Source organism: Peromyscus leucopus, chromosome 2 (genome assembly GCF_004664715.2).
Source record: "Peromyscus leucopus breed LL Stock chromosome 2, UCI_PerLeu_2.1, whole genome shotgun sequence".
Taxonomy (NCBI): domain Eukaryota; kingdom Metazoa; phylum Chordata; class Mammalia; order Rodentia; family Cricetidae; genus Peromyscus; species Peromyscus leucopus.
This window is the reverse complement of record NC_051064.1, coordinates 10,085,538-10,092,165: the sequence shown is the minus strand read 5'-3', so window position 1 is coordinate 10,092,165 and position 6,628 is coordinate 10,085,538.

Here is a 6,628-nt window from a genome sequence, read left to right as displayed (position 1 = left end):
TCTATCCTAATTAATTTTCAACTATAAGTAACTAATCTTCAACCATAACTAACTAATCTTCAACTCCCTCAGAGACCCAAGAAGGAAATAATATTAGCTAACAAAAATAAAAACAGGAAGTGCATGCAAGCAACTTCCAAAAAATTTGTGAGTTGACAGAAACAGCCAGCTGCCTGGCAGTCACCTGAGGTTTCTCCGCAGTGTTGGGGCATCATCTTCAGCCTATAGGCTTAGTGTATCTGACAGACTCATTTGTGAAGTAGGATGTACACAAGGTCAACAGTTCAATCTCACATTGGGTGAGAGCAGTCCATGTACCAGAAACACCTGAATTCCACTAGTGTCCTGTCATGATTCAGGATTTTAAATTCTGGAAATTGTTGACAGTTTTTTAATTCAGCTGTCCATTCTTCTTGGCTGTGTATATATGGCTTCATCTCAGCATCCCCTTCTTCTCCACATCCCTCTATTAAATGCCAGTCTACTTTCGAGAGGCATGAGCTTTCAGCTGCTGTTCCATTGCACAACAGAAGCCATCGGCCCTCTGCCTGTTAAGCTGCCTTCGAAGAAAAGGGCACCGTACCTTTTCCGGATGTGAAGGCCACTTCAGGGATGGTGCCATATTGTCCTGGCCTCAGAAGATGCCTTTTGATAAAGCCATAACCACACTTGTTTTGGCAAGAATCAGTATTCCTTGTTTCGTGTTCTGTCTGTCCATTTTGTCCTGTTGATTCGAGGATACTTTGTTGTCCAGTGGCTAACTTTTGCCACAATGAAAGTTGACTCCATATGCAGTTTCTTCAATGCCCATATTTTCTCTGAAGTAGATTGGTACTGCCAGGAGCCGACATGTCTCAAAAAAGAAAATTTTCTAAGTTATTAAAACATTTTAAATGCCATATTCTGTAGATCTCTGAAGAGTTTGAAGATGACCTGTCTAAAACATCTCTGCTCAATTTTTAAAACATATCTAATATGACTACAAGTTCTATTGTAATGTCTAACTACTAACTTTCATTTCTTTATATCCTAATAGTTGGTAATAATAACATTCAAGGATCAGAAATTTGCATTACATTGTTAAATGAATGGTATAAATACAATTAGAAATATACATATAGCATTTTCTAACAATATCAGTTTCAAATTTGTATACAATATAAAACAATCCAATCCAATGTAAAGTATTTAAAACTAGTAATTGTCTTTTCTTTTCTTTCTTTTTTTTTTAAAAACAAGAACCTTAAATCTAATCTCCTTTGCTTAGCCTTTTTCCTAACCCTTGACAATAACTTGTAACCAACCCCCTAAATACTGAAAATTATCCAGACCCAAAACCCATTAAAAAGACCAAAAAACCACCCGCCCCACACCACCTCTTTGGGAATGTGGGCGTCGTATTCTTAAAATTGCTTCCTGCTGGGTATGGGCGAAGTTATCTTTTATCCTGAAAGAAAAATTTTAGGTTAATTGTCAAATTCTAGGAGAGGTAACTATATCCTTCATTATCCAGTCTGTGTATAATGCCAAAGTTCAGGGTTTATCTCAAGTCCTTATTCAAGTAGTCTTTGAGACTGGATCATCTCAGCTAGTCATCTCAAATTTGCTCTGAGCACCTTGTAGTTCAAAGCTGATCTATGGATGATGTTTGTCAGCTTAATGATATTATTATTGTCCACGTGGAATTGTTGTTGTTGTGGGGCCCCATCTTCTTTCTGGAACTTCAGTTGATTTTAGGCCTGGCCATGATTTCCTGCAGAAAACTGATAAGAGACTCGAACACAAAAACATGTATATGCAGCTAGCCTTTTTTCTAGAATTAATTAGTACTCTATATGACCATTCATATCTTAACAAAGTTTAAAATGTATATATATTATATATCTTTATATGTCAATCTTGTAAATTTTGATATAAAATTCATACTTTAAGAAAAGTTTAAAGAATCAGAATAGAATCAAAGAGTTGAGATTAGTAATAGAATAGTCCCTTAATTAATTTTGCTTTTGTCCTGTACCATAGCAGAAGATGGCTCTTTATTCTGCATGATACAGGGAGTTTGCATTTTCCTTTTAACAACATGCTTGAGTTTAAAGAAGGAGAGAGCCATTCTCCAACTCCAAAGTCAGCTTTAAATTTTAATTGAACTGGGACTATTAGAAGACCAATAGTGTTAAATCTTTAGAGAAAAGCAGAAACAAACATTTAGGAAGACATAAAATTTTTAGATAATATATACCCATACACCGTTTCACTCTGTTTCTTGGATAGATGATTTGTCCCTTTTCTTCAGTTGTCTCATTTGTCCAGTGTTCTTCAGATTCCTTAACCTTCATTCTCCTAAAAGACAAAAACAAAAACCTTTCCCCAAGACTAATTTTGGGGATGTTTCCTTTGGACAAGTTATTATCTGATTAAATGAAAAGGCATGTATTATTGATACAGTTAGTTTAAATTGGATGTTCATGCTGGTTGATGAACTATCACCTCCTCTAATTAAGAGGTTTCTCTTGTTCAAATCGAACCTTTATCAATTTTGATGGTACCCACAGCTTATCTTCTCCTGTAGAAACAAAAGCAAAACCTCGTCCCAATGTAATACATACCCTGGTTTCCATTCTGAGGTCAGCACATCCTTAAAGTATATAGGCTGATTTAATTCTGTAGTTTTTTCTATTATCCAATGTCTCTCTGCAGCTGTTGTTCCTTTCTCATTGGCATTCAGAAAATTCAAAGTTAGAAGAGCATTATGCAGTCTATTTCTGGGGGTTTTTGTTACCCATTTCTGTTTATTTAGCATATCCTTTAGAGTTCTGTTTGAACTTTCTATAACTGCTTGACATGTAGGATTATGTGGTATGCCTGTAATATGCTTTATATTGTAATAAGCAAAAAACTGTTTCATTTTAACAGAGACATATGATGGAGCATTGTCAGTTTTGATTTGTGCAGGTATACCCATGATGGCCATAACTTCTAGCAAATGAGTGATTACAGAATCAGCTTTTTCAGAACTCAAAGCAGTTGCCCATTGAAATCCTGAATAAGTATCGATAGTGTGGTGTACATATTTCAATTTTCCAAATTCTGCAAAGTGAAACACGTCCATCTGCCAGATTTCATTTCTCTGAGTACCCTTTGGGTTACATCCTGCTGGTAATGGCGTTTGATTGTAGAAGGAACAAGTAGGACATTTCTTTACTATTTCTTTGGCTTGTTGCCAGGTTATGGAAAAATCCTTTTTTAAACCTTTACTATTGACGTGATGTTTTTTATGAAATTCTGAGGCCTCCAGCACATTTCCTATCAATAATTTATCAATCTCATCATTGCCTTGTGCTAAAGGGCCTGGCAGACCAGTATGGGATCGAATGTGAGTTATATATAAAGGATGATTCCTTTTCCTGATTGTATCTTGTAATTGAATAAATAGTGAAGTTAATTCTGAAGCATCAGGGATAAATTCTGCAGTCTCAATATGTAACACCACTCTTTCAGCATACTGAGAGTCAGTTACTATGTTGAGAGGTTCTGAAAAATCCATTAATACCAACAGAATAGCATACAATTCTGATTTTTGAACTGAATTATATGGACTTTGAACCACTTTACTTAAATTTTCTGATTTGTAACCTGCCTTTCCTTCTTTGTTGGCATCTGTATAAAATGTACGAACTCCAGATATGGGTTTTTGCCGTACAATTCGAGGCAAGATCCAATCAGCTCTCTTTATAAGATCAATTCTATTGCTTTTGGGATATTTGCTGTTAATTTCTCCCAAAAAATTACTGCAAGCTCTTTGCCAAGGTTCACTTTCTGTCCATAATTTTTCAATGTCCTCCTTAGTTAATGGTACGACAATTTCTGCTGGGTCTATGCCTGCTAATTGACGAAGTCTCAATTTTCCTTTGTAAATCAAGTCAGAGATTTTTTCCACATAAGTTTTTAATTTTTTATTTGGTTTATTTGGTAAAAATATCCATTCCAATATAATATCTTCCCTCTGCATTATTATTCCAGTAGGAGAATGCCTAGAAGGTAAAATAACCAAAATGCAATCCAGCTTTGGATCAATACGATCCACGTGCCCTTCATGCACTTTCTTTTCTACCAAGGCTAATTCTTTCTCAGCTTCAGGTGATAATTCTCTTGGACTATTTAAGTCCTTGTCACCTTCTAAGGTTTTGAACAAATTAGTCAGTTCATCATTTTTTACCTCAACAATAGTTCATAGATGAGAAATGTCTCCAAATAATCTTTGAAAGTCATTAAGAGTCTGTAGTCTATCTCTCCGAATTTGCACCTTTTGGGGTCTAATTTTTTTGTAGCTCTATTTTATATCCTAAATAATTAATAGAATCTCCTCTTTGTATCTTTTCAGGAGCAATTTGTAATCCCCAGCAAGGCAAAATTTTCTTTACTTCTTCAAACATTATTTCTAAAGTATCTGCATTTGTGTCAGCTAGTAAAATATCGTCCATATAATGATAAATTATAGATTTAGGAAATTTTTTACGTATCACTTCCAATGGCTGTTGTACAAAATATTGGCACAGAGTTGGGCTATTCAACATTCCCTGTGGGAGGACCCTCCATTGAAATCTTTTAACCGGTTGAGAATTATTATAAGTAGGCACTGTAAAAGCAAATCTTTCTTTGTCTTTTTCTTGTAAGGGTATTGAAAAGAAACAGTCTTTTAAATCAATAACTATGAGAGGCCATCCTTTTGGTAACAGAGTAGGCAAAGGCATCCCAGATTGTAGAGAGCCCATTGGCTGAATTACTTTGTTAATTGCTCTAAGGTCTGTCACCATTCTCCATTTACCAGATTTCTTTTTAACAACAAAGACAGGAGAATTCCAGGGGCTACTTGATTCTTCAATATGCTGAGCATTTAGCTGTTCTTCTACCAGCTCTTCTAAAGCCTGGAGTTTCTCTGTTGTTAAAGGCCATTGTTGGACCCGTACAGGCTTGTCTGTTAACCAGTTTAAAGGTAGAGCTATTGGTGTCTTTGGAAGATCATCAGTTATTGTGCCCTGTTCTTGTATAATATGGATGGCTGGTGACCACTCATTAGAATAATATCTTCTAATATTTCTCTCAGTAACATGTGTTAAGTTATGATTTATTTGTGAGATTGGAGGAATGTTAATCTGAGTATCCCATTGTTGCAACAAGTCTCGACCCCACAGGTTCATAGTTATGTTAGCCACATATGGTTTTAATTTTCCTCTCTGTCCTTCTGGACCTATACATTCGAGCCATCTTGCACTCTGTTTCACCTGAGATAATGTCCCAATTCCTAACAGTTGAACGTTTACCTCCTGAAGAGGCCAAGTTGGATGCCAAAATTCTGGTGCAATTATGGTAATGTCCGCACCTGTGTCTACCAGACCAGACAACAAAACACCATTTATTTTTATCATTAATTTTGGTCTTTGTTCATTAATAGAAGTTTGCCAAAAAATTTTCTTTATGTTTTCTCCTGAATTTTCTATTCTCTCTGTTTCATCAACCTGACCAGCATGATTTATTCCAATAGGCATTTGGTTATTTAATCGCTCTCCAGAGCAGGGATTTCCTCTATGGCTGCAGGAAAGGTTTGAACTGGATTTGCTATGGGGGCCTGCGTGAGGCCCCTCTGGGAGTTTCCCGAAGACTGAGGCAAAGGATTACCCTGTCTGTCCTTTGTTGATCTACATTCGTTGGTCCAGTGTTTTCCCTTACCACACCTTCTGCATACTCCAGAAGGAAGGGGCATTCTGTTGCCATTGTTCCTTGAAGAAACATTGCTTCTAGGAATGACCTGTTTACAGTCCCTTTTAAAATGTCCTTGCTTTCCACACCCAAAACATCTAACATTCCTCAAACCTTTTGAAATTACTTCTCCTACCCACGTATCATCATGCTCATCAACTTCAACATTAATTGTTTCTCTAATCCAATCTTCCATAGGTGCAGATCTTGCCCTTAATGGCCTGATTATTCTTTTGCATGCTGCATTCACATTCTCAAAGGCCAAAGATTCAATTATTGCCTTACCAGCTTCTGAATCTGAGACCATTGTCTTTACTGCTAAAGCCAGTCTTTGTAAAAAATCTGTAAAAGTCTCTTTTGGGCCTTGCCTCACCTTTGTAAATGACTCAGATTTTTTTCCTGGTTCCTCAACTCTGTCCCATGCATTCAAGGCTGCCGTTCGACATAAAATTAGGGTTTGGACATCATTTAAACATTGTGTTTGTGCTGAAGCATATTGACCTTCTCCAATAAGCTTATCCTGGCAAACTTGTATTCCTTTATCCCTCCATTGTTTTTCTATATTTTTAGCCTCCTCCTTAAACCAAGTCAGAATTTGAAATCTCTGGCTGGGTTCCAGAACACCTTGTGGTAGGTCCCGCCAGTCCTGTGGTATTATCCTATTATATGTTGACCAGAAGTTTAACATTTGCTTTACATATGGGGAATGCATGCCATAAGATACTATTGCCTCCTTAAACCTTTTTAAATCCAACATTTCAATTGGAGCCCAATTATTTTGTGTAGCCATCATTTGATCAGGCATCTGCTGTACAGTTACAGGATAAATTAAGGGTGAGTGTGTGAAAACAGGCTTTCTTTCTGTAACCTT